Here is an 11,910-nt window from a genome sequence, read left to right as displayed (position 1 = left end):
TCCTGAGGTTTAAAAGACTTGCTTGCCTGTAAGACAAGGAAATACTGTTAGTACTGGAATTATTACAGGAATCAAGTGAGACTATGTATTTTTAAAGTGCTACGCAGAAAAACCAGGTTACAAATTTTTTTTTTTACTGTATTTTTTTTTTTTTAATATGTATACACATAGAAAAATCTAAAAGGATATTTACTACCAATGTTAGTCTCTGGGTAGTGGGAATACACCGTTTTTATTACAAATAAGTAGTTTTAGCTTATTTATATTTCTAATTTTCTACAACATACCTGTACTTCCTTTGTATTTAAAAATTGCATCAGAAATTAGCAAAAAGATCCCTCCTCTGCCCACATCCAAAAATTCAATAAATTTACTAAATAATAAAAATGTGCTACACAAAGATATCTACAGCAAAATAGCTTACTCCACTGGAGATGAAATAGACTGACATTCAGAAGTCCTTGGATTTAGACCAGCCCTGCCTCTTACTGGTTGTTTGACCTTGGGTCAACAATTAATTAAATCGGAATTTCTGTGGGTGGCACCTAGACATCAATACTTATTAAATACTCCAGCCAATGTAGAGAATCACTGTCTTAGGCCCTCAAACCCCAGGAAAAACTAAGAACAAATTCCAGCCACCTTATGCAACTCATATTTTTGTACATGCTGAATGTTTGAAAAAAAAATTTCTAGATGTGCATAATCACATGTTATTTTCATAATCACCTTGGGAATTGATATGTTTAATTCCTTCATTTTTCAGATGCAGCAGTTCACTTGCCACTCAATGATAGAGACATACCAACCTGACACGGCATAGATTTGAGATTGGTATGCAAATGCTCACATTCAGTGACTATTTGGAAATGGCATAAATGACAGAGAAATTTCATTTCTGCAGCAAAACATATCTCCAATTTCAAAATACGAAATCTACTACTCCTTTCTTCTAGATAAAAGGCTATCAAATATTAGCCTGCATCAGCATCATCTGTAGAGTTTCTTAAAACACAGATTGTTGGCTTGAGTCCCACCCCCAGGGTTCCTGATTCAGTAGGTCTGGAGCAAGTCCTGAGAGTTTGCATTTCTAATAAGCCCCAGGTGATGCCAATGGTCCAGTGACTACACTTGAGAACTATGATATTTGAAAACCAAAGTGCTAAAAGTTCAAGATCTTGGCCCCTTTTCCTCGTATATTCTTGATCTCTGAAATGCTCAGGTGCTGGTCTTCCTCCCAATAAACAGCAGGAGTAAGGGGAGAATGTATCAACAGAGTCTAGAAGTTTATCATTTTAATAAGACCCCATTATCTGTTTTGCCTTTTGTTGCTTGTGAACTTGGTGTCGTATCTAAGCATCCATTGTTGAAGACTATGTCCTGAAGCATTACCCCTATACTTTATTATAATCATTTTATGGTTTTAGGTCATAGAGTTAGGTCTTTGATCCATTTTGTGTTAGTTTTTCTTTATGGTGTGATGTATGGGTCTACTTTCATTTTTTCACATGCGGCTATCCAGTTGTCACAGCACCATTTATTAAAGCGACTATTCTTTCCCCATTTGTTGGGTTTGATAACCTTGTCGAAGATTAATTGACCGTGGATGTGTGCACTTATCTCTGGATTCTTGCTTCTATTCCATTGGTCTCTAGGTCTCTCATATACAAGTGCCAGGCTGTTTTGATTACTGTAGCTTTATACAGGCAGTCTGGTGCTAAGAGGATCTGACTTACAGACAACTCTTCCTTATCCTTTGATGTTATGTAAATTTGCCCTCACTTTGAAATGATTGAACCAAACCTTACTTGCAACAAATTCTACATCACAATCACCTTCCCTTGCTGCAATGAAGCTTTTAAATCCTTGGAAAGCCTTCAAGCCTTTTCTTGCACTAAAAAAAAAAAAAAAAGTAAGGCTAAATAAGAATTATATGCACCTGTTCCGATTTACCTGCACATTCAACTTAAAAACAGAGTTATAAACGGATCTCTTTCATAACCCACGTACTGCCTGTAATATGTTTTGCGATCAGGAAGTGTGAATCCTCCTACTCTATTCTTCTCTTCCAGTATCACTTTGGCTATTTGAGTCCCTTTGCATTTCTATATAATTTTGAGGATTGGCTTTTCCATTTATGCAAAGAAGGTTATTGGAATTTTGGTGGTTATTGTGTTGAATTCATATATGGCATTAGGTAGTATTGACAGCTTGACAATATTAACTCTTCCAATCCATGCCAAGACATGGATGAACCTGGAAAACATTAGGCTGAGTGAAATAAGCCAATCACAAAACAACAAATATTGAATGAGCTCACTAATAACATACACCTGGAATATGCAAACCTATAGAGATCTGAGTTTAGTGGTGGTAACCAGAGGCAGAAGACAGACAGAAAAGTGGAAGCATTATTTAGAACAAAGTTTCTGTTTATGGTGATGAAAAATTTGGTAGTGGTTATTAGTGATTGTTATACAACATGATTGATATAATAATTCTCACTGAATTGTACACATGAAAAATGTTGACTTGACCAATGTAGTATTATCTGCATTTTTACAAAAATCTAAGAAAGAAACAGCCCAGGATCTCTAAGCTTGAGACAAATGCTCAGAACTGGCTTCATCAAGGAGAATTACAGCTTTTCATGAGTCTTTTCTTTCCCAGTCCCACAGGCTTCCAACCCCAGGAGAATGACTGCAGAAAATCACTCACCTATGACAGGACTCATTCTAGGAGGATTAATGTATTGGCCAGAGCTCCAGCTCCCTCTGTTCTTCCTCTTTCTAGGGATCTACATGGTCACCATGGTGGGGAATCTGAACATGATCGTGCCACAATTGTCTGAATTCCCAGCTTCACACCCCAATGTACTACTTCCTCAGCAATTTGTCATTTGTACATATGTGCTACTCCTCTGTGATTACTCCTAAAATGCTGGTGAACTTTGTGTCAGGGAAGAACAGCATATCTTATGTGGGGTTCATGTCACAGCTCTACTTTTTCTTTGTTTTTGTTGTTGCCGAGGCTTACAGGCGGACAGTGATAGCCTATGACCACTATGTTGCCATCAGCAGCCCTTTGCTTTATCATCATTATGTCACATCAAATCTGCTCCCTGCTAGTGGCTGTGGTCTACATCATGGGGTTCATTGGCTCAACGATAGAGACTGGCCTCATGTTAAAACTGTCCCATTGTGAGAGCCTCATCAGTCATTACTTCTGTAAAATACCCCCTTTTGTGAAGCTCTCCTGCTCTAGCACCTATGACATTGAGCTCACAGTTTTCTTTTTGGCTGGATTCAACATCATAGTCTCCAGTTCAACAGTCCTTGTCTCCTATGCCTTCATCCTCTCCAGCATCCTCCATATCAGCAGCACAGAGGGCAGGTCTAAAGCCTTTAGCACCTGCAGTTCCCACCTTACAGCAGTAGGAATGTTCTATGGATCTACTACATTTATGTATCTAAAACCTTCCACAGCCAGTTCCTTGGCCCAGAAGAATGTGGCCTCTGTGTTCTACACCACAGTGATCCCCGTTTTGAGCCCCGTAATTTACAGTCTGAGGAACAAGTAGGTGAAGGCTGCCATGCAGAAAGCACTCAGAAGAAAACTGTCTTGATGCAAATGTTATTTATTCTTTCTCAGTTTTAAAATTAAGTTGTTATAAATACCAGAGGAAAGTCCAGTTCTGGATGAGGAACATCCATTCTCCACATGCTTGGTGAATGTCTTCTCTCATTCTTTTCTCTTTCTTCCCATCCTCTTATGTCTTAATATTTGCAACCAGCTATTTTCAAGTTCATGTTTTCTTTTATTTGCAATCTATTCTCTCCTTCCTGAGCTGTTTACTAAACATTTACTAATGTAATTGTAATTTAATATTTACTAATTTAATTGTATTTAACATAAACTTTAAACCTTAAGCATTTATTTGAGTGTCATTCATTATTTATCACCTTCTTTTTTATATATATATATATTTTTATAGACAAAATATTATTGCCACCTTGCAGCAATGGAATTGTTCTATGGATCTGCTGCATTCATGTACTTAAAACCACCCATGGTCAGTTCACTGGCCCAGGAGAACGTGGCCTCCGTGTTCTACACCACAGCGATCCCCATGTTGATCCCTCTAATTAACAGTCTAAGGAACAAGGAGTTGAAGGCTACCATGAAGAAAATATGAAGAAGAAAACTGTTTGGTTGCAAAACTCATTATTCTGTCTCAAGGTGAAGACTGAGATGTAAATATAGTGGGAAAGATCTCTAAAGATTTACACACACATTGATAAAGACCAAATATTTCTCAACATGACTGAGTAAATGCATCCACACATCTTTCTTTCCCTTTTTACTTTCATGTATTTCATGTTTGACTGTGTTTCGGTCTTGCCATTTCAAGTTTATGTTTTCCATCTAGGATCAGCTTTCTCTCTCTTTGGCCCTCTCATAAACATTACCTATCTGGATTATAAGATAAAATAAATCTAAAACTTTCATCAATGGCTTTGAGGTGTTTGATTTAATTTTCTCTATTGAGAGCATATTACCCAAACTAATTCTCATAATTTGCCCCTTGGTGCACACAAGACAAAGAGAGATGAAACTGAAAGTCACCAAGAAGTAACACACAATCTCTTCCTCAACTAGATTTCTCCTTTCTCTTTCTCTCCCATTTAACTTTTACTCTCTACTTATTCCTGCACAATATCTTCTAAATGGTCCCTTAATTCAATTCCCACCACCACCATCATCAACACAGCATCAAATACTTACGAATCTTAGGAAGTCTTCTAAGTGTTTTAATTAATTCTCTCATTTTCTGAAATGAGAAAACTTTGATTTAAAGAGGTTAAGTAATTTCTCAGGCTTGCTTAGCTGGTAACTTGCAACACTGGGATTCAAACCCACAACTCGTTATCCCCTTTCTCTTGTCTGTTTGTATACCCTAAGCTTTATCCTAATTATAATTTTCCAATTTCAATCTCCTTTTGAAAATAACTTCCCCTATTACACTATCTCTCCATTCCTTCCAGATGCCCAAGGAGATATTAGGCAATGCTGCAGTCTTTGTTACTCCCTAAATAACTGATTGATCTACATCTCCTGCCAACCTGACTCAATAAATCTAATCACCATGTGACACAGTGTCTTTCCAGTTTTGCCTGGAACAATATCAGAGATTCATGTTAAAGTATCAGTGGCCATGCACAGCAAAAGATATGTAGAAATTCTTTTAATTGTTATTTATTATTGCCTTAGAAAAAATAGTGTATCAGTATTTGTCATTTTTAAGTATCTTTTTTTTTAGGCACTATGGAGCCCTGGTTGTGCAGTGGTTAAGAGCTTGGCTGCCAAACAAAAGGATGGCAGTTCAAGTTTACCAGCTGCTCCTTTGAAAACTATGAGACAGTTCTACTCTGTCCTATAGAGGCACTAGCTATGAGTTGGAATCAACTTCGTGGCAATAGGTTTGGTTTTTTTGGTTTATACTGCATCAGTCAGACATGAAAAAGTGAAATAATTCTATATTCTCAAGTAGATAGAGATTTAATACTGAAGATTATATTCTCAGTTTTTGTGTTAGTTTTTTAATAATTTGGTAAACAGGGATTAGGGAGGCCTACTGGACTATTAAGTCCAAAGAGACAGCAGAATAGATATGACCTAGAGGTCAGAAAACTCCTACTGCTGCTGGCACTATTGCCACCATGAAAAATGCCTCTCACACACATAAAACTGGTAAATACAAAACAGAAATATAGACAAGCATTCTAGATACATGGGCCTACATAAACTTGCTTGTCAATAGCACTTCCACCTGAAGGTTGGTTGCTACATCACTCCCAACCCTCAAAGCTCATATGACTGCATTTAATTAGTAAAACAACTTCATACTCAGAACTCTAGCTGCAAAAGGCCTCTGGAATTTTTAACCACTCTGAATAGGAGTGCAAAATGGAGCCATTCCAAAATGTCTACCATATTCACTTTCTCCTGCATGTCCTCTCCTAGAACTGAGAAATCTACCACCAATGAATTTAAAAAAGAATAAACTGGAACCCATTGCTTTCAAGTCAATTCTGAATCATAGCGACTCTATAGGGTAGAGTCGAGCTGCTTCATAGAGTTTCCAACACTGTAAATCTTTACAGAAGAATATCTTTATTACCTAAGGTGAGAAATGCTTCTCTTTTTAATAAAAACTTCAACATTGAGACTCATAAAGCAAAAAAATTGGGTGAATTTGATTACATCAAAGCTAAGAAATCTTATTCAGCTAAGTATCCCCATGGACAAGAGTAATAGATAATGGAATAGAAGAAGATATTTGTTGAGTCTAAAGCTGACAAGTGATTCATAAGCAGAATATACAAGTAAATCCTGAAAATCAACAACAAAAAACTCAACAGAAAAAAAATGGCAACATATAAGAACAGCAATATATATAAGAGAAAATCAAAAATGCTGCCAAACAAATGAAGAGATGTCCAAATGCATTACTAGTCAGAGAAGTATGAATGAGATTTCTCTTTATACCTACCAGATTGGCAACAACTAGATCTAGTGGACATGCAGGAATGTAGAATCTTCATGTACTTGCAGCCATAATGGATAGTAATATAATATTAGTCGGGGAATTGTAGTATATGTATTCCTAGAATCTAGCACTTCAGGAACAGGATAGGTATCCCAAAGTAATCCCCTTACAGGTCAAAAAGGGGCATGTACAAATATGTTCACTGTAGCATTATGTGTATGCTAAAGTTGTTCATCATCTATCTGGAGAGTAGACAGATAAAATACGGAGGCACATCATGAAGACCATGAAGCAATGAGGTAGCTGTTGACATAGCAACATGGATAGACCTTAGAGATACACACATACATCCATTGCCGTCGAGTCGATTCCGACTCATAGCGACCCTATAGGACAGAGTAGAACTACCCCATAGAGTGTCAACTCACTGGAGAAGATATTGTGCTTGATAAAGTAGAAAGTCATTGAAAAACAGGAAAACTCTCAACAAGATGGATTGACACAATGGCTACAATGGGCTCAAGCATAACAACAATCGTGAGGACAGCACAGGACCAGGCAGTATTTCCTTCTGTTGTGCATAGGGCTGCAATGAGTCAGAACCAACTTGACAGCACCTAACAACAAAAAAATCAACAAGAAAAAGACAATCCAATCAAAAAATGAGCAAATGACCTGAATAGATATTTCTTCAGCAAGTACCTGAGAAGATGTTCAACATCATTAGCTATTACCAAAACCAAACCAAACCCATTGCCATTGAGTGGACTCTGACTCACAGCAACTCTATAGGACAGAGTAGAATTGCCCCATAGGGTTTTCAAGGAGTGGCTAGTGATTGGAACTGCTAACCTTTCAGTTAGCCAACAAAGGCATAACCACTGCACCACAAATGGACTACATAGCAGTAGGTTTCATTTGGACATAAGCTGTTAAAAAAAAATGCAAATCAAAACCGCAATGAGATACCACTTCATTCGCACAAGGGTGGCTAAGACAAAAAAAAAACCAGAAAGTGACTAAAGTTAGCAATCATGTGGAGAAATCAGAACCCTCATCCATTACTAGTGACAATGGCACCACTACGATTGGTGTCACCCAGTACAGTAACTGATGGTGTCACCAGCCTGGTGCATAGGGTAGCCAGTGAAGCCCTCTAACCCCAACATCTTGAGTATAGCAGCCCTGCCCTGCCCTACCCTGGCTCCTCAAAGGGCACAAGGTCACACAACCACACTCCTCCTGGCCCACATCCTGTGTCTCTCCACAGCTCCTCCCCTTTCCCATTGGCCAAGGTGAACACTAGTCTCTCTTGACTGGAAGTGAAGGGAGTTGTGATGATTAACTGCACTGGGTTACTGATGACACCACACTAGCAAGCCAGTGCCTTGGCAGCCTCTCCCCTGGGGCACCCGCAAGCCCACTGCCACCACTGACCCTGGGGTCATTTTGGTGTCAGTTTCCTGACAATGTCAGGGGGTGAGATCTGAACCCCTCACACCCTCCTAGTGATGCCACTGGCTGGTGGGAATGAAAAATAATACAGCCACTGTGAAAAATGGTAGGTGTTCTTCAAAAAGTTAAACACGATGGTATCTATCATATGACACAGCAATTCCACTCTTAGGTATATACCAAAGAGACTTGAAAGCAGCGGTACAAATAGAAGCTGTACACCAGTGCTCATTGCAGCACTATGTATAATAGCCAAAAAGTGGATACAACCCAAATGTTCATTAACAGGTAAACAAACTGTGGTATGTACACACAATGGAATACTATGCAGCCATAAAGAGAAATGAAGTTCTGATGCGTGCCACAACTTGAACCCTGAAAACATTACTCTGAATGAAATAAGTCAAACAGAAAAATACAAATATTGTGTGATCTCACTAATGTGAAATGCCTAGAATAGGCAAATGTATAGAGATCAGAGTTTAATAGTAGTTGCCAGGAGAGACAGAGAAAAGGGGCAATCGTTGTTTGGGTAGCATTGAGTTTTTGTTTAGGAGATGAAAAGTCAGAACAGATAATTGGTGATGGTTACACAACATGGTTGATGTAATTGGTCTCACTGAATTGTACACATGAGAAATGTTGAAATGGCTAATGTTTTATCTATGTCTTTAAAACAATAAATAAAGAGAATCTTTTCTCAGTCTGGATTTGGAGAGGCAGAACAGTCCAACTGTGATCCTGGGTAATGAGGTTAAAGGATACCTCTGCTGAAGGAACTAAGGCAAAGTAACCCCTGTGGAACACCACAAGCTGGCAATGATTAAACAACACCCCATGAGCCATGATCTCTAGAAACACACCACATTTTTTTCCATTTTGTCAGGGAACTCCTGACCTTGTCTCAAGATGCATCACAGTGCTGCAAGTATATGGTCATTTGTCCAATCATGAGAAAAACAGAAAGTATCATAGGTCTGCATTCTTGCAGGCAGAGAACACGAAGAAGACTCAAGGGGAACGGACAGGGGAAACTCCAAGGAAGATTCTGAGAAAATTGGTCCAATTATCTCTCCCCACTCAGTGAGCCAACTTCCACTTCTAAATATTTTTTATGCAGTGTTACAGAAGAAATTTATCATTTTTTTATTAAAAAATCCCTGTAGTTATAACAATTAAAAAAAAATTTTTTCGAACACAGAACTTTTATTGTATTTTATTATTGTACTTTAGATGAAGGTTTAGAGAGCAAATTAGTTTCTCATTAAACAATTAATACACATATTGTTTCATGACATTGGTTGCAAACCTGACAATGTGTTAACACTGTCCCCTTCTCAACCTTGGGTTCCCCTTTACCAACTTTCCTGTCTCCTCCTTGCCTCTGAACTGATGTGCCCATTTAGTCTCTCTTTTTTTTTTTTTTTTTTGATGGGCCTGTCTAAGCTTTGGCGGAAGCATGAACCTGAGGAGTGACTTCAGTACTAAGTTAAAAGTGTGTCTGGGGGCCATACTCTCAGGGTTTCTCCAGTCTCTCTCAGACCATAAGTCTGGTCTTTTTTGTGAGTTAGAAATTTGTTCTACATTTTTCTCCAGCTCCCTTCAGGACCCTTTACTGTGACCCCTGTCAGAGCAGTTGGTGGTGGTAGGGAGGTATCACCTGGGTGTGCTAGACTCAGTCTGTTGGAGTCTGTGTTAGTCATGGCAAATAAGTCCTTTGGACTACTCTTCCCTTGTGTCTTTGGTTTTCTTCATTCTCCCTTGCTCCAGATGGATTGGGACCAAGGGAATATAGTAGATAGCTGCTCACAGTTTTTAAGAACCAGACACTGGGCAAGGCCAAGATGGCAGAGTAGTCAGTCATTTCCAGAGATGCCTCTTACAACAAAGACTGGAAAAAACAAGTGAAACATTTGTATATAGGACAAGATAGGGGCCCTGAATATCAAAGTTAGGAAATTGGACTGAGTGGCTAGGGAAGGAGAAACAGTTCAGCAGTGGCAAAGAGTTTCTGGACCTGACTCAGAGGGACCAGTGCCCCTCAGGCATGATCCCCTTGAGGGACCATGGTGGGGCTGGCAGTAGCATTCGGGACAGAATTTTCTCAGGGAGAGACAGTGAGACACATAGTCTATTCACATCTCCAGAACCAGAGAAGAATGGCGTACTTGGCAAAAGCTAAGTATTGTGATAATTTTTCCATGCCCCCAGCCTCCAAGCTGGCTTCAGTGGATGTTGATTCCCCTGGGGCTCAGATAGGTCCTGCTGTACATCCTGAGCCATTCTTCCAGCTGTGGAGAAGGAATAAATTAACACTTGGGAGAAAAGATAATCTGCCAGCTCCACTAAGCTGGGGAACTAAAGACAGAAGTAGCTCCTGTCCAGGCACAAATGATCTGCAGACTTTGAATACATTTCAGCCCTGCATGGACCTGTGTAGACCCATTTCAGGAGATTAGGCCCTTGTTACTGCAATGCTGTATGGGCTTGAGATCTGACTTCAACTGTTTCAGCTGTGCAGTGGAGAGGTGGGTTTTTGATGTTTGACACCATTTTGCCTATTAAACTGGGTCCTCACCTACCCACTTCAGGGACCTGAGGACTGGTGGCTCCACCAACATCACCTATCCACCTGCAACAGGGCTCCAGGGAGAAGTGGTACCACCAGTCCTTACAACCAAAAGCATTGGGTGCCCATGGTCCAGCAGCAGAACCCACCTACCTGTGTTCTATACTGAACAGGGACGTGCTTTCCTCACAGACACTCAAGGGACAGTTGTCAGCCCCCTGCCTTGCTCAGAGTGTGATCCCATGCTGCAACCAGAAACCTGTGCCTATGTCAATCACACCTGCCCCTCTAAGACTGTAGGACAGAGCCTGTACCACACACTTGATGACCATCTCCCTGGACACCTGAGCTGAATCCATACAAGAAAAGTGAATGGACTTCTAGGCCCATAGACCTGTAACACTTCTACCCATCTGGTGACAGGATGTTAGAGCTTCAAAGGCATAAATAATCAAGGTAGCTCACTCAAGCAGCCTATTCAGGTATATCAAAACAAATCAAAGTAAGAACCTAGGATATAGTAAACATACATAAAATAAATAATAGAATAACTAATAGATGGCTCAGAGACAACAGTGAATATCAGTTCACATAAAGAGGCAAAATCACGATAGCTTCATCAAGCTCTCAAAACAAAGAATCAAGTAATCTTCTGGATGAAGATGTATTCCTGGAATTACCAGATGTACAATACAAAAGATTAATATACAGAACTCCTCAAGAGAACAGGAGGGAGATCAGGCAAAAAGCAGAACAAGCTAAGGAACACACAGCTAAAGCAGTTGAAGAAATTAAAAAGGTTATTCAAGAATATAATGAAAAATTTAATAAGCTGCAAGAATCCATAGAGAGACACCTAACAGAAATTCATAAGATTAACAATAAAATTGCAGAATTAGAAAACTCAATAGAAGGTCAGAGGAGCAGAATTGAGGAAGTGGAAGACAGAGTTCATGAAATTGAGGATGAAACTCTTGTCACCAATATATTTGAAGAAAAATCAGATAAAAGAATTGAAGAAAATGAAGAAACCCTAAAAATCATTTGAGACTCTATCAAGAGAAATAACCTATGAGTGGTTGGAGTACCAGAACAGGGAGGGAAATCAGAAAATACACACAGAATTGTTGATTTGTTGGCAGACAACTTCCCTAATATTGTGAAAGATGACAAGATATCTATCCGAGATGCTTGTCAAACCCCACATAAGGTAGAATTCAAAAGAAAGTCACCAAGACATATTATAACCAAACTTGCCAAAACCAAAGATAAAGAGGAATTTTAAGAGTGGCTAAGGATAAATGAACGGAAACCCCTGGTGGTGTAGTGGTTAAGT

At 39.2% G+C, this 11,910-nt stretch overlaps 1 pseudogene; it reads left to right on the top strand.

Annotated features, from left to right (window-relative positions):
- The first annotated feature begins 2,160 nt into the window (after nt 1-2,160).
- Nucleotides 2,161-3,774, top strand: LOC100660159 (olfactory receptor 8A1-like; annotated as a pseudogene).
- Nucleotides 3,775-11,910: the final 8,136 nt, after the last annotated feature.

The sequence above is a fragment of the Loxodonta africana genome, chromosome 15 (genome assembly GCF_030014295.1).
Source record: "Loxodonta africana isolate mLoxAfr1 chromosome 15, mLoxAfr1.hap2, whole genome shotgun sequence".
NCBI classification, from domain to species: domain Eukaryota; kingdom Metazoa; phylum Chordata; class Mammalia; order Proboscidea; family Elephantidae; genus Loxodonta; species Loxodonta africana.
This window is presented reverse-complemented; position numbering and strand designations above follow the sequence as displayed.